The sequence below is a fragment of the Aethalodelphis obliquidens genome, unplaced genomic scaffold (genome assembly GCF_003676395.1).
Source record: "Aethalodelphis obliquidens isolate GAN/ISIS:26980383/991018 unplaced genomic scaffold, ASM367639v1 scaffold45, whole genome shotgun sequence".
NCBI classification, from domain to species: Eukaryota; Metazoa; Chordata; class Mammalia; order Artiodactyla; family Delphinidae; genus Aethalodelphis; species Aethalodelphis obliquidens.
Window position 1 is genome coordinate 5,183,394 of NW_020837989.1, and position 23,199 is coordinate 5,206,592.

The window sequence follows — 23,199 nt, forward strand, 5'->3', positions numbered from 1 at the left end:
TACCATCTTTGCCTTAAAGAGCCGCCTCCCTCAATCCCAAACTACTCCACAGATGAGCCATTAGGTATGTTGAATGCATACTTTTTGGGTGGCATTTGTAAATTTAAGTTTCCCCCGGGCATGATAGAACCAACTTGACACATTACTTGTGAACAGTACCATTTTCTATCTTATTAACATCTTCCATGTTGATGGAAATAACAGAAGTAAAAATTGAAAAGTGAATTGGCCTACAAATTGTGAAGTTTAGTAGATTCATAAGATTGTTCTTTATTGTTGTTTGTTTTTCACAGTTACACTTAATCAGCATGTTCACTTTTTAAAGAAAACTTTAGGGACTTCCCTGGCGGTCCAGTGGTTAAGACTCTGCGCGTTCACTGCAGGCGGTGCAGGGTCAATCCCTGGTTGGGGAACTAAGATCCCGCATACTGCACAGTGTGGCCAAAAAATTAAAAAAAAAATTTTAATTAAAAAAAAATAAAGAAAACTTTATTCCCTTTCTCCCTGAATGCTCCATCAGCTCATAACATCCTGAGCTGTCACTGACTACCTCCTGGTAATATATAATAGGCCCCCACTGATAGCCATAGAGCTATAAGTTCCTTGAGGTCAGAGACAGTCTTCCATGAATTAGAAATAGCTCTGCAGGTCTGTCCCTCTTTGTGCTGAGTCCTAGAGGCAGTATTCTGCAGTGCAGGGTCAGCAAATGCATGACACATACACTCCCCTCTTCTGTACCCAAGGCAGACATCACTAATTGATCATGGCATTCTTTCCAGTTGAGCCCTCAGAGTCCTCATCATCAGCATTCCTGGAAGCCCGTACCAATTTGTCAGGATTGACAGGCTTGATAAAACCTGTCTTCCAGCCTAACCTTAATGGTTAAAAGCAAGGGCTTTGGAAATGGACTGACCTGAATTCAAATCCCAACACAGGTTATGTGACCTGGAGTACAGTTGTCCAAGTGCCCTAAATCTCAGTTTTCTCCTAAAATGACCCATCCCTCTCATCCTTTGGAAGCCTAAATTTAGGCATTTCCTCCTCTGAGAAACCTCTGTTTGCATAAGACTGAGTGTAGCTGCCTCACCTAGGCCTCCGAAGACACCCTGAACTTGCACTTCATACTCTATCTCGCTGGAACAGTAATGGGCTCATTTCTTCTGATTTTCCCCATTGGTGTGTGAGCTCCCTGAGGGCAGTTAGACTCTCACAGTTGTATTTTCAGAGCCTAGCATTTTCAGAGCCTCTCACAGTTGTATTTTCAGAGCCTGTTTACCTGGTACGGTAAACAGCTGAAAACAGGTAACACCACTAAAAATAAAAACACCACATAAAAATCACTTAGAACAGGGCTAGGGATATGATAAATGCTTTATAAGCATTAGTTGTTTTCATATTTATTGTTGTGTTCTATAACTTCGAGGCTCAGAGAAGAAAGCTTACCACAGAGCTAACTTTTAGACGTGTATGGTTTAATTTTGGATTGCTGTCACTCTTTGGCTGCAAGGGTACCAAGGGTATCTATACTTTCCGAATCTTCCAGGAGTTGCATTCCTTGAAACAGGGCCTTATTCTTCTTTCTCAGCTCTGTAAAACCTAACACGGGGCCGTATACACAAGAGGTCTATTTGAGATGTTTCGGGCTACACCTATCATGTTTGCTAACTCTGGTGTCCCCCAGCCCAACCTTGCCTATACTAGCCCTTTAGGGAACTATACTAGGTACTCTTCCAGGTTACTGGAACCCTGTCATTCTCTTTCGAGTACCCATAACGAACATATGAGCCCAGGAGGTCTGTCCTGGGATAATCACTTAACGGCAGTGGTTCTCAAACTTGAGCATGTAGTGTATCAGAATTCCCTGGAGAGCTTATTAAAATGCAGACTGCACTGCCCACCCCCAGAATTTCTGATTCAGTAGGTCTGGGGTGGGGCTTGAAAATTTGCATTTCTAACATGTTCATGAATAATGCTCATGCTGCTGGTTCTGGACCATTCTTTAAGGATCACTGACTAATGGAATAAAGGAGATAAAGAAAGAATATCTTGCCTAGAGAAGAAACCTTAAGTTCTGTATATCAGCTTCCGGATTGGTGATGATCTCCATCTGAATCCTACAAGCTGTATTTGCAACTGATTCTCATTAATGTCAAGGAAATTTACACATAAGTATCAGCTGTAGGACCTTGCCGAAGGATGAAAAAGCAGAGGTTCTAAATTTTGCTGATGGAGTTTGCAATTCTCCCTCTTAGTTGACAACTCATGAAACGACTTGATACTTTAATATCTCACAGTTAATATCCTACTTTTGCAGGATACTTTATGTTTTTCCAGAGTGCTCTCATCCATGTTATCACATTTGGTTTTATAATAACTGTTTACAAGCAGAGAGGTAGGCAGGAATTAGCATCTCTTTGAATGACAGGGCAGAGTAAACCAGGATCCCGACCTCGACTCTTTGCCAGGCCTGTTTCTGTGACACTGCATAGTCTATGGTGCAAGTGTAAGTTCTGCCTTTGAACTCCCTTTGTGTACCAAACCCTAATTTATTTCAGTTTGTTACAGACGTTTTGAGCTCGAAGATACCACAAGGAGATGTACCAATCAGAAGTTTCTTGGGCATTTGGAGATACAGATTCCATGGAGAACCTCAGGAAGGCTTTGGACTCTTTTCTAAAACAATACAGTTGTATAGATATATGATACAGTTTACATATAGTTTCAGGTTGTACAAAGCCCTCTTAAAGTTGAGGGCCACCATGTTTCATGACTGAGAGGCACCGTTCCCAGTGAATTAACTGTAGCCCTGTCATATCCATCCGCAAACCATAGAGGAAGAACAGAGGCCACATAGTCACTGTTTTGGTTGGTTGGCTGGTTGTTTATGTGATTTTAAACAGATGAGCAAACTGAGATTCAAGAACCTGAGTGATTATTTTTCAGGTACCACAGTCAAATAAAGGCAGAACTAGAGTGGAAAGTAGGACTTCCAGAGGCAATGAGGTATTGTGGAAGAGGACAGGCTTTGGAATCAGGGAACCTTTCCATCTCAGCTTATACTGTTTACTGGCTGTTAAGACCTACTTAACCTCTCCAAGATTTTATTTCACCATTTTACAAATAGGAATCAGAAAATCAAATAATGTTTAAAAACTGTTTTCTGATAGGGTGCTTTTAGTCTAAGGATTAAATGAAAGAGAATATGTCAAGTGCTAACACATGTTGTGGCACCCAGTAGTCATGAATTCCCATCTCCCAGGCTGTCTTCTCAGCTCAAGTTCAAGTGTAACAATTGGATAAATTTTCCTATCTCTCAGGACAGGTAGATACTACCTCAGGTTGACCAGAGACTGTATACCCTCAGGTCCTCTGGATCACATAAACCTATATATGATGTCATTACTTATGACTCTGCTCAGGTGCCCTGACATTCCTCTACGTGCTCGCACCATTGTCCCATGTAGAATCTCCAGGATATTTGTCCCCCATCTAAGCATGGGTGCAAAAATAGAAAAGTCTCACCAAAGGGGAAGAAAGCCCAGACTACCATAGTGTCTAGTTATTCCAACATTTTTCAGTGCTTATTTCAGCTTGTGCAAGATTCATTCTTCCCACTGCAAAAGAACCACATTATACTTCCTAACCTACAGCGGGTAATGATTTTCACCCTGATTTTTCATTCTGTATTTGCATCGAATTCACATTTAAAGTGCAGCAGAATTTATAGGTCACTTCACTGTATACATTTCCTTGTGTCTTATAATACATTAAAAAACAAGATCCGTGTTTTAGCTTATTACTAAACCCTAGAATGCCAGGAATGGAAGGACCTATAGAGGCTTTATCTAACTCCCTTATATGACAGGCAAGGAGTGGATGCTCTGGGGTGGGGGAATGTTGTCCTCAAACGCACAGTAAGGGGGTCAGCCGCAGAAACTACACTTGAACTTATGTTTCCTGACTCAAATTCTGCATTCTCACCATTTTTTTCCTGGTTTCTTGACTCTCCATTGAGCATTCTCACCGTGTTTTTCCTGACCTGCCGAAGATTTTAAGATGCTCAAAAGACCAAGCAGTTGTATAACATTTTCCTACTCTTAATTTCCTCCTACTCTCATTTTTTTCCTAAAAAAAGTTTGGTGGACAGTGGGATGAAAATACACATTCCTTTCTCCATTTCAAATAAATGACTGCTCCTGGTTCTGCCTGCTGCTATCATAAGTGTCCCATTATGCTCACTCTCACCCATACCTTCCATAGGATGTGGGCAGCAAATCATCTTACTCCCCAGTACCACGAGCTACGCCACTGCCTGATTACCTCTCCTGTCTCTCAGCAGACACAGAGCCCACCTTCTTGGACTTCTTGAAGTTCCTTTATAGAGGAGCTCTTTCCCCAGGGAAAATGCCCTAAATCACTATTTAGAAGACTCCTCAACGCTAAATGACTGGCATGATGGAATACGATAACCAAAGCATTCCAATGACTGAAGTACAAGGATGAGTTTGGGGGTTCCTGATCTATCTCAAGACTCCATTCTCATTTTGTCTAATGACCTATAGGTACCACGGCCCCATCCCCATGGAATCTTGGGGAAAATATGCATCTTTAATGAGATATTTCCTTTCATTAAATAAGTTAATAGTAAAGAGAGAAAACAGTTTATACCAAACTGGATTTCTGACCATAGTCCTACCAAGCTATTAAAACCTGCCCCTGGCCTGAGTGAGGTCATGGCTGTGTGATGTCTAAGTCTGCACAGAGAGACAGCTGCGTGAACTTTATGAGGTCATTATTCTGAAATTCCTCCATTATTAGCATTGTCAGGAAGTGGCATCTTTGAGAAAGCAGTAAACAAATTTATCTTGTAAGTAGCTAAATAATTTTACGTATTTTCAAGAGAAAAACCTCCTAATAGGTTCTATGCATGTCCCAACATTTGTAAAAAGAGCTTAATATACACAGCTTCAGCTTGGCCAGTGTGGTAGTGTTGCAGATGGTAAATATTTTCAGAGCAAGGTTCTATTTTTTATAATTTTTTGTATTCTGAATTTCCTGGAATGGAACCCGGTACATAGTAGACATATGGTAACTGGTTGTTGATTAATAATTGTGACCACTGGTGTACATGATAACTCCTGTAAGGTCTCCTAAGGTCGTAGGGTGTTTTATTTGTTTTTGTTTGTTTTGGTTCCCAGACAGCTTCATACTTGGTGAGACTGTAGTCTCTACTGGACCTTCCCGTCGTGTCAGCTGTCACTCCTCCCTCTGTCAGCAGCCAGTGCCTGCTCCTCCAATCTACCCTCACCTGCTGTTTTTCTTATCTGACATCTGTTGTTAACAAGCTCAATAACCGGCCTGTTAAATCACTCACCTGACATTTATACAGTTTTACAATCAACATGCATTTCCCTGCAGGGTGTAAGAATAATGGTAATTCTTTCATCTGCAGTTGTATACCACAAGTTTTCCAAAATTTCAAGGTTGCTTAAAGTCTGAAAGCTGGTTAAATGAGGACGTACATAGGTTAAAATGCAAACTACCCCCACAGGTTGTAATATGCTTAACTAGAAAGTTTGTACTCTTGATTCCATCTAGCAAACCCTGCATCCTAGCCTCGCAGAGATTTCTAGTCCATCCCCTTCTGCTCTTGCCGAAGTGACACAATTAAGGCAAATTTCAAACCAAACAGGTCGTCTCTGGGAAAAAAAACAATACACAAGAAATCAAATAATCCTATGTTATCCCCCAGTTATTACTACATCCAACCTGCACATAAGCCCAGACTCTTTTGATAATCATAATAGGATGTGGGCATTTAAGTTGAAGGATCAGTTTGAAAAAAAATCACAGTGGCCAAAAACATGGGGTGCATGTGAGGGTTTTTGGGGTGGGGGGAAGAGAGCGGTAGGTAGGTAGTGCTGCCAGCCATTTAGGGTGGTAGGAGCATCACAAGGACTTAAGGGGAAGAAGACAGGAGGGAGGGTAAACTCAAATAATAGATGTAAAGAGAAGGATAAGCAGTTTTAATGGGCCATGGAGACCTACTGTAGTATGAGATGAGATGAATGAACTACTCTGGAGTATACTTTAGTTGGCTACTTCTATAAGGTCTTATGGACTGAAAGTAGGTATTTCAATGAAGATCAATGGCAAGAGACCAATTAAGGGATCACCTATACCAGCACACCCGCTCTCCCTAATCCCAGTCACAAGGACCAACTCACATCTTTTCACATTTCTACTTGGGCAACCTTAGGAAAAGACTAGATGGCTAGACATAGAGCCCAAACGGGTATCATACTTCTAGACAAAAAGATGTCTAATGACACACCACTCTTCTCCAGAAAGAATAAGAGACAGCAGCCCACATTCCCAGGGAATCATTTCCTGGGAACAAAATGGCAGCCACCATACAGAGCTTCGCCTATATGTTTAGTGGAAAAGACACACACATTGGATTCAGGCACATACACTGGACTCTTCATTTTGACATTTAGCTCTTAAAAACAGGAATGGAGCATGGTTTCACCAGCTCTCTCATTTTCTGAGCATTTTATACCTTGGTTCAGAGGAAACTCTCTCTTAGCATGAAATATCTATAGCCTTTTTTGCCAATGCCATGAATTGTCTTTATACCCTAGGGCAGGATGTTTCTCCATATCTCTGTACTTCTCCTCAGAAGTGCACTTCTGCATAGAATGCCTTACTCTCCCAACTTTGCCTAATACTAATACTGGAAGACAAGTAGCAGCAGTAGCAGCAGCAGTGGCTCTGACAAACATTTGCATACTTACAAAGAACAGAGCACTCAGCTGAGTTCCTAGTGTACTACTTCATTTTGATTTCCCAACAGTCTAATTTTTGTCATCTCAGTGGTATAGCTGAGAAAATTGGGGCTCAGAGAGAATAACTTTCCTGGGTTCACATAGTCCAAACGTCCAGACAGGAGTCTTAATGACCATATTGCCCCCCAATCCAACTTTAGAACATTTTTTTCTAAATGATATGTATATTTTTAGAACAGTACTTTTCTCCATATGGATTTTAACCTTGGGGGTGGGGGAAGAAGGAACAGAGGGTTGTCTGCAGGACCTGAAGCCTTACCCAGTGGTATCTGATGGTGTCTCACAAAGTCCACCAGATCCAGGGATCCTCCCTCAGGGGATCTGAGAAATGTCTCATGCCCGATTCTATCAGGATGCAGATCCAGGGGTACTTAGGTTTCTTTATTTTATTTAATTTTATTTATTTAATTTTTTTTGCTCTGGAATCTCTATAAGATGTAATGGCAACTTCAGATTTGCTTTCTCAGCTTCTAAAAGAGGTTCTAAGAAGTCTTGTCCTATGGTAGGGTCTCCACCAAGGTCTAGTCCAAGAACTGCATCCTCAGTAGAAAGGAAGAACTCTTCAGCAAGTTTAACAGTCTCCTTAGCTACTGAAGGGCCACCTCTTCTGTTGATTGCTATCGAATACCTAACGTCAGTGTCTGCATTTTCTTTTTCAGACTGTTTTATACTCTCAAGTACAGATTCCACATAAGTCTTTTTAGTCATTCCTTATAGCATTTTCTCTTCTGGGTATGCTCCTTAGTTTCAGGCAGTTGACACCATCATCTGTGAATTCTTTAATAACATCTTTTGTAGCCATGAAAATATCTTCAGGGCTAGTAGTAAACTGATGAATAATTTGAAACATCTGGAAGCATTCTTCTAAAGTTCTTTTCTTTCTCTTGTTAATCATAGTCATCTCATCATGGGTTTTAAGACCTGGCTTCTTGGCTCTTAATTTCTTCACGGCTTTGGAACTAATGGATCCATTCAAGTGGACATGAAGTTACATTTTAGGTAATTCCAAGTAAAAGGTTGTCTTCTAGCGCCGTTGTTCTTCTTCTGATTCCATCATAATTTAGCAGAATGGGTCTCTCTTCAAACACTTCCATTCTTGGTATACACAATACAGTGTATTTCAGTCAGTAGGTTTTGTGGTCTTGAATCCTTCAGATTGCTTGTGCTCATTTTGGTAAGATTAAGTGTTTATGCAGCTCTGGGCTCAGCTTCACCACCATGGTAGACTTCCGCCTTGAGTCTCTCCTGGTCTTGGCCCTTGCAGCCCTGAGCATAGGGCAGGGGCAGTACTGAGCACCAGTGACAGTCGCGCCCTCAGCAAGAGTTCCCTGTCTGCGAGCAGGTACATGTAGGACCCCTCCGCCATGTTGACATTTCCGGGATCACGTTGTACACCGCTCATCCCCTGAGGCCGTTACATCCACACATGCGCCGTGTAGCACTGAGTAAGCATCTTACCCAACTTTTCAGCAGTTCTTTGTCTTGGAGCTTCAGTTAATGCCCCCAAATGTACTACTTCCTTTGAATTCTGCTGTATATTAGTTGGATCCATAGACGGCACTTTCTACCTAAAATTAATTTATTCCATAAATATTTATGAAATGACACACTGTACGTCAGGCACTGTACTGGACCTGGAAGGATAAAATATTATCCTGGAAGAACTTGAAGACTAGTAGGTGGGAAACACAAATGATAAGAATGCGGGGTGAGAAGTATTATGATGAGGGGTCATGGAGAAGGGGATAACTAACCCAACTGTGTAGTGTTTGAGAAGCCTTCCAGGAAGAAGTGTCACCGAATCTGGGATTTACACAACAAATAGGATTGTGGCAGGTGAAGAATGGAAATGTATTTCGGACCCAGGTTAGCACCATATGTAGACCTGGAGAGGCTGAGTGGTGTTACTTGCAGTGCTCCCTCCGTCCCTGCCCCCACCCTCTAATACTGCAAACTCTTGTAGTACCAACATGCCTCTCACCCATAGATGATCTTGAAATAATTGGATGAATACATTTGGCATAGTTGATACCAGAGTCAAACAGACCTGAGTCTCAATCCTGGCTCCACCAGTTCCTGACTTTGCGACTGTGGTCAAGGACATAGCATCTCTAAACCTCAGTTGCTACATCTGCAAATGGAGACTAGTAGTAGTGCCATCACCTTAAGGATGTTACAAGTATGAAAATGACCTAATAATATATAAAGGGACATAGCACAGCACCTAGACAAAGCAAATCCCCAAGATGGTGGCTTTCATTGATAGTGGTAGTTGTTACCAGGTCCACTAGACTAGGACCTCTCCATGAAAAGGAATCTGACTTATTTTTGTTTGTGTTCTTCATTGCGCCTTGAGCTGCATAGACTTGATGACAGATACTTACTTAGTACCTGCTGATGGATTTGTTGATGTGCATTTTCCATTAATTCGTTAAACAAATATTTATTGAGTACTTACTACGTGCCAGGCACTGTTTCACATGCTGTGGATACAGCCGCAAACAAGGCACCCTCCTGGAGCTTTTATCCTAGAATTCTGACCAGCACTTTTGTACAATTGATGGTTGCTTATACTTTAGAATCAGGTTTGGAAAGTATCATCCAAAGCATGAGAATTACCTAAATTGTTAGTGATAATAACTGTAAATCCACTTGATGTTTCTGGAGAACCTGATTCCTTATCTTAAGTCCTCTTCAATGGTTCAGTATTTTTCCACCTGCCACTAGGTCCTGCCTGAGTCTAAAACGATGATTTCCACTTCATTCCACAATCTACATCACAGGGTCCCTCTCATAGTCCTTATCAGCAACAGACCAATTTGTCAATTTGCTTCTCTTTGTTTTTACTGCATTCTGCTGGTACCCGAGAGGCTCTCTGTTTCCATTAGAAAGAGGAGTGGATTATCAATCAAGCAATTTAAGTTTTAACCTCAGTTTTGCCGCTATCAATTTGGATAAATTTTTCATTTACGCCTTCAGTGAATATTAAAGGAGCACTTCATAGAGACACAGCATGGCCTGGTTGAGCGTTCAGGCTTTGGGGTCAGAATGCCTGGGTCAGAAACTCGCTCTGCTACTTTCTAGCCATGTAATAGTGGGTGGGTGACTTGACCACTCATACCCTCCTCCTAGGATAGTTGTAAGTATTAAATGAGTTAATACATGTAAAAATCTTAGAACGGTGTCTCTGAAACTTGCAAGTTCTCAGTAAATGTTAGACATTATTATTACTTTCTTGTTAATATCTGTTGTAACTATCAAATGCCAGGCACTGTATATGGCAGTGAAGAAATAGTGGGGGTGGGGTGGGGTGGAAGGGACATGGTGTGTGTCCCTAGAGATCTTGCTTTCTGATAGGTGAGGAGACATTAAACAACTAAATACATAATTACAAATTTGATGAGTGCCAGGAAGGTGGTCTAACGAGTACCATTTGAGTTGAGACTTAAAGAATAAATAGAAGGTCAAGTGGTGAAGAGGAGGTATGTGCCTATGTGTGAAAGCCTGTGTAGGAAGAAAGAAAAGCATGTGTAAAGGCCCCGAGGCAGGGACTGAAGGGTATGTGTGGTTACAGTGTGGAGACTGAGGTGGAGATGTGGCTGACACAGAGGGCAGGGTCCAAGCCATGCAGTGCTGGGTGATGCCTGTGGAGCTTGGAAGTTTTCCTGAAGGCAAGGGAAAGCCATTGATGGCACATGGCTTCCTTTCTAGCACACAGATTTCTCAAAACTAAAGTGAGAGCACTGTATTAAAAAGCTTCTTAAGCCTCTTTGACACTGAAGAATAGGAGATTCTATAGTGACTACCAAAAATAGAGGCAGTTTCTGGGAAAAGTAGAAAGAAAATAAAGAAGTAAGGAGGGCGTGAAGGAGGAAGAAGGGGAGATAAGAAAGGAGGAAAGAAGCAAATGACTAAAACTTCAGTGGAGACATGAAGTCTGGAAATGAACTGTTGAATATTCAATACAGATACAGACTCAGTACATATTACATCTACGGGTGTGTAGGTGTGTTTGATTTATGCACGTATTTGTACGTTCACTGATTTGGCAGGAAAGCAAACCGGGGGAGTCTTTCCATGGAAGACAAATAAAGACTAATGGGCTGGAAAAGTTGGAGAGGGGGGAAAATGCTGTGTCAATCATTCCTGGTAAATGCATGATTGCTGGATATAATGATGCTTCTGGAACAGCTCCTGCTGGAAAGCTGGTGCTCAGGAATTGAAATGCTGGCTGCGTCATGGTTCAGTGGCTCCTTTCAGGAGCTGCACAGTAGAAGTCAAACAGAACTGCGTTAGAAAAGGAGTGGTTGAGAAAGGACTCTCTGGAACCGAAAGTTTTATTGGAAAATGGAAAAGAAAAAGGAGTTTAGTCCAAAAGAAGGACTGACTCCAAGAATTCTAATTTGTTCCAGACTTCAGGAGCCCAAAGGCGCTTGAACACTTCTTGCCTTGATGTTTAGATGTGGCGGTGAAAAGAGGCACGCAAAGCAGTGAAAATCGAAAAGTGTTCTCTGGGCCCAGATTTTTCATTTCCAGCTGAGTAGGGTCGACATTTAAGGATTTTTGAAGGGGAAACGCACACCAGTTCGACTCTGCAAATGCTTTATAAAGCTAATACCACCTCTGGCTCTCAGTACTTGCTGTTGATTTGGGCATGTGTGGTTGGGTATCTTTCGACTCTTGTAGCAAATGCTAGGGAAAATACTGATTTAAGTTACCCCAGTGCAATGGGAAGTTAAAGGAGCCCCTTCTGGTTGATGAAAAGTTCTTCTCTGATAAGGAAATATCCACTAGCAATGTGTCATATTCTCTTAACTACTTCCTGGTTTGCCAGTGCTTCAGTTAGCATATGCCTGATTTGGGTTAATCGCGGCAGCTGCCACTTACTGGGCATTTACAATATGTTTTAGGTACTGAACACACATTATCTCACTGAATCTTCACAATACTTTATTAAGACAGATTCTTACATTCCCATTTACACACAAGGAAACAGAGGCTCAGAGAGGTTAAGGAATGTTGCTGGGATTGATACGCAGATCTGATGCCAAGCCCATACTCCCTCTGAGCCCGTATTTTCTTATCCGTAAAGTGGGGGTGGTTAATAATAGGATCTTTAAATTCTCGTGTTCCCAGATCTCCCTGAGTGAGACTGCAGATTCAGCAAGTTCACTGGTATTTTCTGTTTTTCTCACCACGGAGCCCTCTCTCCCCATCCATTCTCAGTGTTCCAATGCATTCAAAGACTTACTCCTATCAGACCTTGTTCTGGGATCACTCATCCCCACTAAGGGGATGGTGGATAACAGGAATCAACATTTAGTAATAATTCTTTACTTTTCTGCTGCTGGCAGTCAAGGGCTTATACTCTCCCATTTCAGACCACCCAACGTCATTGGGAGGCAGACAAGGTGAGCATTTTCTCAGGTTGCAAATGAGAAACTAGGGCTCCTATAGGGAAAGTGAGTCAGCCAAAGCCATATAGTGAGTTAAAAGCAGCATCAGGACTACAAGCTCACATCTCCGAAGTCCTGGACTGTCACCTTTTCCAGCAAAGGTGAGTTCCAAGCTCAGGGGCCAGGCAGGAAGCATAAATGAACAAATGGACAGGTGAGAGAACACTTTTCCCCCTGCCAGTGGTCACTTAGCTTTAGCCAGAATTCATCAAATGAGGAGCAGGTCCAGATCTTTTTTATTCTTTTTTTAAGAAAAACTTTACAGAGAATCTGGATTTTAATGTGCAATGCCGTGATTTTGTAAAAGCTGCCTCAAATTTTATTTCAAATCTTTGTGAGAGCCAGCCATCACACATCTGTAAGCTAGAGCAACTACTGGGCGCTTTTCTACTTCTGTCTCACACTGAAGAAATGAGGGTTTGCATATGGATGCAGAGGGATCTAGCTGACAGCCCTTTCAACCACAGGAATGCCTATTCCATGGGAGATCCAAACCTCAATCAAGAAAACCTCAGAGAACAGTGAAGATTTTGGGTCCCAAACAAAAGAGGGTCAGACAGAGACACTCCAAGTCCCAGGAGCTGAGAAGATTGTACCTGCAGTGTGATAGTCATCCAGCTCTCCAGAGAGAAAGAAAAAGTAGCATCTGCCAGTTTTCATGATGTAAATGTTCCCACCACAGCCAACAGCTGCTGACAGTTTAACAACCAGTTTGCAAAATTCGTGAATATTTAACAGTTGGCTCCAGATATTTAATAATTGGTACACCAGCGTCCAGGGGTTCCAAAATGGTTGCATGTCATAATCACCAGTGAGCTTTTTAAAAAATTCAGCTTCCCAGGCCTTGCCGGATCTACTAAATCAGACTCTCTATGGGTGGATCCTAGGAAGTTGTGTTTTCAAAGAGCTTTCTGAAAGGAGCAGCAAGATTTGGAAATCCCCAATGTAATCCCCACATCCAGCTACGAAAGAAATAGTCTTGTGAAGACAGCCTGTTTAGAACATTCAATGCAAGAGTATAGTACAGAGGTAAGAAACCCAGGGCTCTGAGAGAGAAAAGATAAGCATGTTAAATATTGTTAAGTAATTAAAATAATAAAACAAATTGAATTATAAATAGCAGTTTTTGAGACCAGTCACTGTTCTGGGTACTTTACATGCATTATTTTTTTAATCTTCACCCTACGAGATAAGTATAACTATTATTTCTATTTTATATATGGGAAAAGTACAACACAGAGAAATTAAATAACGTGACTGAAGTCACATTGTTAGTATACAGGAGAGCTGGGATTGGAATCCAGGCAGCCTGGTTCTGGAAACTACACTCTCAACCAAAATTAGGGAAAGTACCTTCTTCCTGAAAGTAGAGATTATTTTGCATAGAGTAGCTGTACTCAGAAATTTTTCATCAAATAAGACTGAGCAAAAGACAAGAGTTCATTTTTTTTTTTCCCCCCCGGTACGTGGGCCTCCCACTGTTGTGGCCTCTCCCGCTGCGGAACACAGGCTCTGGACGCGCAGGCCCAGTGGCCATGGCCCACGGGCCCAGATGCTCCGCGGCATGTGGGATCCTTCCAGACCGGGGCACGAACCCGTGTCCCCTGCATCGGCAGGCGGACTCTCAACCACTGCGCCACCAGGGAAGCCCAGGAGTTCATTTTTGAAAAAGATCACACCCTTCTGTACTTCCCAGGGTATCTGGAAATCTTTGTAAGCTATTATTCCATTTTAGTGACCCTTTGACAAAGTCTATTCTGAAGCCACTAGTCCTTGAGCAGATATATTTCCTGATTACTGAACAGAAGGAGTTGAATCTTCTATCTCATTTTTTGTGTGGTTTTGTTTTCACTCTACTTGGCACCCTAATAGCATTAACACTCCTTATACTGACTCTGGAAGTGCACTCCACACCCTGTGGGAGCTATACACCATCTGTTTCTAAGTCATCCTGCCTTCAGTCTTCCATTTAACACTGTCCTGGTCTCACATCATGACTGAGGCTAGAAACCAGCTTTTAGTGCAGATGTTCTGCTGCACAAGGCAGTCTGGCAGTCTATCCTCACAGGGCAAGCCTGGGACCATTAAACATTCCAGATCTTACAGGCACATGGAGAGGAGAATGACAACAACCCTGTAAAACCTTTAGGCTCTTTCCCAACAAAAGGATAAAAAACCTAACCTTTATTTACCAAGTATATAAAGCCAAATTTAGAAGAAATAAACCCAGGAAGGTCAAATAGTGCCTATTGGAATGTTTATCTTTTGTTTTGTTTTAGAAAGAATTTAAGGCAAGAGTCTCAATCCCAAATGCCAACAGGACTGGACTGATGTAAATGAGAAGTGACCAGCTGGACACTGTGGTGACTGGGAAAATGCATGCCTCATCTAAAGGGGGAAACCACTGCCTAGGGTCAGCCTGTTGTGGACAGGTCTGTGAATTTTTTAAGAGAAGGCACAGGACTTTCACTTGTGTTAATGAGCAACTATATAATTTGGACCAATGAGGACAAACAGAAAAACTGGACAAAGTACTTAAAATCTGCTTGAAGATGTAAAGAGCTAGCAAGAGAGTGAAGAACTGCAGAGCCAGGATCTGGGGCTGGAGGAAAGTCAGTGAGTAAGCCATGTGTTTGCCCTGGAGACATTCACCAATTCCGCTGGAAGCAGCTAAACTCCAGAGGAGTCAGGATTAAGAAGGTGGGGATTGGAGTTCAGGACCAAAAAGTGGTGGCAGTGGAATGAGGCTGTTAAACAATGATCACTTTTTGAAACCCAGAAGAACTGCCCAATAGGAGGGAGAATGAACCTGGAAATAGGTGCTTGTAGGGACTGCAGTTCAGATTCAAATCATCCCAATCTCTGAAATTTTATTAAAATGAAAGTGGATTGCTATCAGTAAGGCAAACATATACTCATTAGGGAAAAAGATAACATAACCCTATGTCTCAAATTATTTCTACAAAAAATTCTGCAATACAATGTCCAGCACACGGTAAAAAACAACCAGTTACACCAGAAGATAAAACAACATAGATAAAAATGAACAGGAAAGAAGAGAAAATAGGGAGATACTCACAGGGGCTCAAGATATTAGAGCAATCAGACATATGTTTTATTATCAACTATGTTTACTACCTTCCGGGGGTAAAATACAAGATTGATAATTTCAGCAGACTACTGAAAATCATGCAAAATAATCAAGAGAAAATTCCAAATGTTAAAAGTACAAAACTGACATCAAGAATTTTACATCAAGAAAAGAATCTCTTTTCTTAAAAGAGAATTAGTAAACTTCAAGATAGATCAAAAGGAAAATAATAGGATTAAAGCATAGGAAGAGAAAAGGATGGAAAATTATTATTATTGCTGTTTTATTCAGTCCATATTTATTTATATTTACCCATATATTTATTTTTTTCCTTTTTATTCCATTCTGCATCTCAGAGTTTCCATCTAGAATAATTTTCCTTCTCCTGAATAATATCCTTTTTTTTTTTTAAAGATTTAATTTTATTTATTTTTGGCTGCATGGGGTCTTCGTTGCTGGACTCGGCTTTCTCTAGTTGTGGCGAGCGGGGGCTTCTCGTTGCGGAGCACAGGCTCTAGGTGCGGGGGCTTCAGTAGTTGTGGCGCACGGGCTTAGTTGTTCTGTGGCATGTGGGATCTTCCCAGACCAGGGCTTGAACCCGTGTCCCCTGCATTGGCAGGAGGATTCTTAACCACTGTGCCACCAGGGAAGTCCCTGGATAATATCCTTTAGTATTTCCATTAGCATGGGTCTCTTGTTGACAAATACGTTTTAAAATTTGTATGATGTCTTTATCTCACAGTCTCTCTTGAAAATGAGTTTTTGTTGGATACAGAATCTGCACTTGCAGTTATGTTCTTTTAGCTCTTTAAAGATAGAATTCACTTGTTTCTTGTGAAGGGTCAGCTGTCAGTCTTATTGTTGATCATTTCTCAGTAATCTGTTTCTCACCCTTTCCTCACTGTGAATGCTTTTAAGAGTTTGTCTTTGGTTTTCAGCAATGTTACTATGTTGTGTCTAGGTGTGATTTCTTTTATTTAACATGCTTTGGGTACATTGGACTTCTTGAATTTGTATCTTAATGCCTTTTACCAGGTTTAGAAAGCTCTTGGCAATTGACTCTTCAGACATTATTTCTGAATCCTCTTACTTTCTCCATATGACATTCCATTTATATGTATGTTAGGGTTTTCCACTGTACCCACTGTATTTCCCACATATTTTGTCAGGTTTAAAAATTCAAAAATTATACACCAATCATGGTATGTATGTTGGCTGGAAAAAAATAAAGCCACAATGTTCTAAGATCTTTGCACTATCTAGGAAGATGGTATAAGTGGCAATATACAATAAGATTTGCTGAGTCAAGAATGAATGTTGTGATCTCTAGTGTAACCGTGAAAGGAATAGTTAAGGGTTGTCAACTTTCCAAATTAATAAGATGAGTAAAAATAAAATGTTTAGTAAATCTGAAAGAAGTCAAGAAATTAATGATGTATCGATAGTTAAACACACTTTTAGAGGGAAACATACCTCCCTCTAATGTCTGGCTTTTAAAACACATACATTAGAAAAGAAGAAAAGCTGTAAAAAAAAAATCAGTGAGCTAAGCATCCATTTCAAGAACATAAGCGAGAAGAAGAAAATACAGTGTAGGAGTTAATTAAACAAGAAGCGTACAATAGAAAAGGTGAACAAAGTCAAAACAAGCCCCTAAAGAGTCTTAGAGAAAATGCAAGAGCAAACAAGCACAGAAGCAACCAATGTCAGGAATATAGAAAGTAACATCATTACAAATCCTACAGACATGAAAAAGATACTTAGACAATACTATGAACAAATCTATGACAAGATATTTGAAAATATAGACGAAATGGGAAAATTCCTACATAACATAAATTATTAAAGCTGCCACGAGAAGATTTAACGCTTTGCACAAAGAAAACTCCAGACCCGTATTATCTCTCTTCTGGGTTCTATAAAACAGTTAAGAAATAAATAACAACCATCTTACATGGCTCTTCCAAAGAATAGAAAGAGGGAGCACTCCCTTATTCTTCTTCTGAGGTCAGCACAACTCTGATATCAAACTGAACAAGAACCTTATAAGAAAAGAAAATGAGGGGCTCCCCTGGTGGCGCAGTGGTTGAGAAGTCCGCCTGCCGATGCAGGGGACACGTGTTCGTGCCCCGGTCCGGGAAGATCCCGCATGCCGCGGAGCGGCTGGGCCCATGAGCCATGGCTACTGGGCCTGCGTGTCTGGAGCCTGGGCTCCGCAACGGGAGAGGCCACAACAGTGAGAGGCCCGCGTCCCGCCAAAAAAAAAAAAAAAAAAAAAGAAAAGAAAATTACAGGCACCTTATTTCAGAATCAGGATGAAAAAAAATCTTAAAATATTAGTAAACAGGATATAGGAGTTAATATCATGACCAAGTTGGCAGGAAAAAAATAATGTTGTCATTATTCATAGGTGACAAGATTACATTTTTAGAAAAGCCCAAAAACGCTATAGAAAAATATTAGAATTACTAAGTGAATATGGCAGGGTCACTGGACATGAAATCAATATAAGAGTAATCATTTCTATTGTTATATACCAGCAACAAACAAATATAACATAATATTTTAAAAGATACTGTTTATAATAACATCAAAAAACATTAAATACCTAGAAAACAGATATAACAAATAATATGCAAGATCTCTATACTGGAAAACTACAAAACATCACTGAGGGAAATATAAGAAGACCTAAGTAAGTAGAGCAATATATTATATTATTGGATTGAGAGACAATTTTTAAAGATATCAGTTCTCCCAAACTGACTTGTAAGTTAAAGTCCACCTCAATTCCTGTACCTTATTTTTATTCATAATTTGATATGTTGATTCTAAAATTTATATGAAAATGTAAATGTCTAACAACAGGCTCAAAACAAATTTGAAGAAGAATAAGGTGGAAAGACTTACTGTCGCAAATATCAAGACTTAGGTTAAATTTAAGACCTAAGATATACAAATAGACCAATGGAATAGTAAAGGAAGACCAAAAACAGAATCACATAGACTTGGTCACTTGATTTATGACAAAGATGCCATTGAAGTTCAGTGGAGAAAGGATGAGTTTTTCAATAAATTATGCCATCAGTTGGATATCTGTATGGAAAAATTGATTCTAGACCCCTGTATCAGATCATACAATAAAATCAATTCCAGGTGGAATAATCTAAATGGAAAACATAAAGCCACCCAGAGATAATCTAAGAAAATATCTTGATGACCTCAGGGTGGGAGAAGTCTTCTTAAATAAATATCCATAAAGGAAAAAACGGATAAACTGAACTACATTAAGATGAACAATTTCTGTTCTGTACGTCAAGAGATACCATTACATCAAGAGATACCATCAAGAGAGTGCAAATACAAGCTGCTGAAAGGAAGATGATATTTTCAACATACACATTTGACCAAGGGCTCATATCTAGACATCTATAAATCATTAAGAAAAGCACAGACACCCCAGTAACAAAATGGGAAAAAGGCATGAACTGTTGTTATCCCTGTAAAAAGCATATCAACATTTCAATAAACATAGAAATGAAGCTAACCTCATGAATAATCAGGAGGGATACAAATTAAAATCACAATGAGTTGTCACTACACCCTCACCAGAATGGCTAAAATTAAAATGAATGACAATCCCAAGTGTTTGAGAGAATTTGGAGCAACGAGAATCGTCACATACTGATGGTGGGAGTATAAATTGGTCCCGCCAACTGAACATTCTCCTACCACTCCTAGATTTACATCTAATGAAAATAGGTGCACATGTGCAGCCAGAGACCTATACAAGAATATTTATAGACTCATTTTTCAAAAGTGTAAGCAGCTCAATTGTCCATCAACAGTAGAATTATAGATGGATGAATTATAGATGGATGACATATTAATTCAATAGAATCCTATATAGAAATGAAAACATGTAAACTACACCCATATACAACAATACGGATAAATCCGATGTGTGATATTGAGCAAAGGAAATCAGACACACATAAAATCATACTGGATTATTTCCTTTATGTAAATTTCAAAAAAGAAGTCAAAATTAAACTCTAACAATTAGGACTGCACGTTAAATGGTAAATCTATAAAGAAAAACAAAGATGTGATTATAAGAGTCAGAGATTCTCTTTGGTGGGACAGTGTATGTGGCTAAAAAGGGTACAAGGAAGTTCCTGGAGGGCTGGCAACATTATATTTCTTGACCTGGGTGGTGGCTACTCGGGTGTTAACTTTGTGATCAATCACTGAGCTATATAGTTTTGCTCGGAGTATGTGTGTTAGACTTTACAATTTATGAAAGTTAAAAATGAAACAAATCAGAAACCTAGATTTTCAAGTGAAGTTCCTGGATTTGAAAATGTTACTAACTAATTTTGAAAACTCTAGACAGCTGTGTGGGCCATTCCCATTTCATCTGTGAGCTGCCGTTGTGTAGCCTCTGAAGGTAACTTGTGTTTGATTGGCAGTTCTGGGCAGGGGGCTTGGATCTTTTCTGGTGCAAGAGTCTGAGAAAGTAAGAGGGCACCACTTGAGTCTGCATGTAGAGAACCAGAGTTATATTAAAGTAACAAGTCAAACTTATTTCTCTTAGCTCTTTTCTTTTTCTTCCCCTCTCTCCTCTCTCTGTCAGTGGTAGCGGATCCCTGAAGAAAGCTCCAGGGAGAAATTTTAAAAAGTTGTTTCTGTTGTGTCCACGCGTGATAGCAACATCACGGATGATATAGGACTCATTCTGAGGCTTCTGGAGATTATTAACCAGAGGAGAAAATATATGGTAATAGCATTACCATTTATGGAGAGCTCACTATATACTCAACCCTGTACAAAATTCTCTGCATATCATTTAATGATCATACCATTTAAACATTCCTGCGCCATGGGAATGATTGGACCTGTCTTATAGATGAGAAAGTTGAGGCTCAAGAACATAGCACACCAGCGGCAAATGGCAGAGACTGGATTCTTGCTCAGGGCTATTACCGACCATTACATCATCCTTGTGAGGCCATCAGTACCCATGTGAGATATAGAGACATCCTTCCAGGATGTCCTAGATTTTGTAGAGCAGAGAAGTAGGTATTTGCATGTTCAACATGAAAAATGGACTCTAGCTTCTTAAGCCCTCACTACCTTGAGCACTCAGTAAATACAGGTAATTGTTACAATCTGTTCATCCTTCCACTTTCCCTGAGACCCACGGTACAAGCTCAGTGTGGTTAAACAAAGCCCAGACCAGTTCCTCAGAGTGAACACAGTGGGCACAGAGAGAGAGAAAAGGAATCATAGCAATCATGGACTAAAGAACCAGTCTTCGGTACACCATTACTATATGACCAAGGACAATATAGGCTGAACAGTGAATGTTCAAGAAATTCAGAAAAGTAAAACACTTTAGTCTTGGAAAATACCAATAGAGGTGGTCTGGTCACTTTCCTCCATTCTAGAATATGGGAATTGAGGCCCAGGGCAACATGGAACAAGGGGTTATGATGGGAAGAGTTTCACTCCACACATGATGACTAGTTAGCAATGGTAGCTGGACCTTGGGTGAGTCACTTCATCTCTTTGGGCTTTGTTGTCTTTCAAATGGGAATGTTAGAATAGACATCATTTTAAAAAGGAATTTAAGCTTTTCTTTACGACAGATCTTAACTGCAATTCTAATATAAGGCAGGACATGGTTAAATAGTGAGGAGGAGAAGTCAAGTTTGTCTCCTTGTTCCTCCTTCCCCCTTAGAGCAGCCCTGGAGGTAGCTCCTAGACCAATACCTGGCAAGTAGTAGGTTCACAATGAATATTTGAAGAGTTGAGCGTGAATATTCTCTGTTCCTGGAGAGCACAATTTACAAAATCTGGGGTAGGGCACTTTAAGGTCCCTTCCAACTCAAAAACTCCAGTCATCTAAGGAACTTGCCTGAGATCATCCTGGGAGCAAGGTAGGGAGAGAGGTGGCTGGCAAACTGGCTCTCCCATTCTGGCATTCCAGGGTCCTAGGACTCACTCTCTTGCCTCTTGGCCATGGGCTAGTTCATTTATGAGCTCTTCAGTTCAAGCCCCAGCTCTCCAGAGTTGTGTGAAGAGGCATACTTTGCTCTTCCTCTCATATTTTTTTTTAAACTCTGATTTGATTTTCACCTTTGCCTTGAACATGCACCCTGATGACAGGAAACACACACACATGAGGTTAAATGAAAGTTAATCCCAAGCCCTTCATGTCCCAGTGAAAGGTCAGGAACCAAAGATGGCTTCATCTTAGCAGTGGAATTATGAAATAGCAGGGCTGGAGGATAGCTAGAAGTCATTTCCAGTATGGTATCATTGTGCAGAGTGTGGACTCCAGGGCATTTTTCTGAAAATAAAAAGTTAAAAAAAAAAAAAAGTGTGGACAGGCTTGGTTCAAATCTTAACTCTATCACTCATTGGCTAGAGCAGGGGTCCCTGACCCCCTGTTAGGAACCTGGCCGCACAGCAGGAGGTGAGCAGTGGGGTGAGTGAACGAAGAAGCTTCATCTGTATTTACAGCCACTCCCTGTCGCTCACATTACCTCCTGAGTCATCCATCCCCCCACCCCCCGCCCCCAGTCTGTGGAAAAATTGTCTTCCATAAAACTGGTCCCTGGTGCCAAAAAGGTTGGGGACTGCTGGGCTAGGGGATCTTCTGCAAGATCCCAAACTCTTATGGGCTTCAGGTTTCTTTCTTGTATCAATAAAATGGGGATAACAGCATCCCTTCCCTCATGGAAACACAGGGGGGAAAGTATGTAAGATGTTAAACATAGAGCCTGGCAGGCAGGATGTGCTCAGTCAGTGGTAGCTATTATCATTCTGACCAGCCAGCTGCTGAGTGAATTCTCTTGACAGTATCCCTGCCAAATGGTTCTCTGCTTGAAAACTTCCAGTAATGGAGAACTCACTGCCTCAAGGGGAATCAGCTCATCCTCAAGCATCTGATCAGCTGAGACTTCCACCTTCCTCTTGAGACAAGGAAGCCCTGGAAGGCCAAGATGAGACCGTTCCAGGTGGGATCCCAGGGTGCGATGCCACTCTGACAGCCTATAGTTAAGCTTGAGATAAACAGAAGGCTTTACCTCCCAGGTGTGCTGGGTTGGCAATCTCTGTGCAAAGCTCACCTAAACCCAAATTACTAAGCTGCCAGACATAGGGAAACTCTGAAATAATTCTTTAGCAGCAAGATTCCAAGGTGGCAGACATCTATCTGCTTCCTTTCCTGGTTTGCCTCCAGCCCCTAGCCTGGCAAGGAACAGACAGGTACTTGTCTTTGACAGGCATTCAAGGCTCTCCATATTCTTTTTTTTAATTATTGAGGTATAGTTAATTTACAATGTTGTGTTAGCTTCAAGTATACAGCAAAGTTGTACACCTGAAACTAACACAACATTGTAAGTCAACTATACTCCAATATAGAATAAAAATTAAATTAAAAAAAGTATACAGCAAAGTGATTCAGTTATACATATATATGTATATATATTCTTTTTCAGATTCTTTTCCATTATAGGTTATTACAAGATATCGAGTATAGTTCCCTGTGCTATACAGTAGGTTCTTGTTTACCTATTCTGTATAGAGTAGCGTGTATATGTTAATCCCAAACTCCTAATTTATGTCTCCCCCACCACTATCCCCATTGGTACCATAAATTTGTTTTCTATGTCTGTGAGTCTATTTCTGTTTTGTAAATAAGTTCATTTGTTTTGTTTTTTTTTTAGATTCCACATATAAGTAATATCATATGATATTTGCCTTTCTCTGTCTGACCTACTGCACTTAATGTGAT

The 23,199-nt window shown here is 40.6% G+C and overlaps 1 protein-coding gene and 1 pseudogene across 4 annotated transcripts in view; both read right to left on the reverse strand.

The window, feature by feature from the left end:
* Positions 1-23,199, reverse strand: part of GRIA1 (glutamate ionotropic receptor AMPA type subunit 1) — a 305,570-nt gene that overhangs the window by 170,099 nt on the left and 112,272 nt on the right. The gene's annotated exons all lie outside the window — the stretch shown is intronic.
* Positions 5,630-7,905, reverse strand: LOC113606935 (adenosine deaminase-like protein pseudogene; annotated as a pseudogene).